We start from the raw sequence: 710 nt of genomic DNA, 5'->3' as shown, positions 1-710 counted from the left end.
CCCCTGCATCGGCAGGCGGACTCGCAACCACTGCACCACCAGGGAAGCCCAGAGAATCAATTTTTAGCCTTTGTCTCACCAGAAGCCACATTTTCCATTCAAAATCTGAATATGATGGACGTATATCCTCTTCTTTCCATTTCCATTTTAGTACTTTGGTGGAGGAATGGGGAAGGAAATAGTAAGTAAATTTAGGGTAAGGAGAAATGATAATAACTTGAAGAGCCAGTTCAGAAATACAGAGACCCCAGGCACATTGATTTATTGTGTGAAAAAAAAAATCAGAGCAAACCCAATTTTGCAAACCTATTCTGACCACCACTTATTGATATGTACTATGTGCAGGACCTTGTCCTGGTAAGAACTATGCACAACTACCATTACCAGGCACCTACAGACTAAGCCACACTTAAGGATTAAACAAAAGCCCCTTTTCTGAATCAAACACAAAGGCATAAAAATCTATGTATGTGCTCACACACATTTCAAATGGTGTATAAAATTTCAGGGAGTCTGTGGTTTCTTTAAAGCCTATCCCTCAATTCCAAGTTTAGCCTCCATATCAAATTTTGGATACATATATCTTTGAACTAAAATTTTCAGTACTGTTTATGTATAATTAAGATATGTCACCTGTACAAAAATCTCTAAGGGAAAATATGTTTTCTCTAAAGGTGGGGTAGAATGCCATGGGTGTACAAGTGAGAAAA

This window comes from Physeter macrocephalus, chromosome 2 (assembly GCF_002837175.3).
Source record: "Physeter macrocephalus isolate SW-GA chromosome 2, ASM283717v5, whole genome shotgun sequence".
Classification (NCBI taxonomy): Eukaryota; Metazoa; Chordata; class Mammalia; order Artiodactyla; family Physeteridae; genus Physeter; species Physeter macrocephalus.
Note: the sequence above shows the minus strand (reverse complement) of the source record.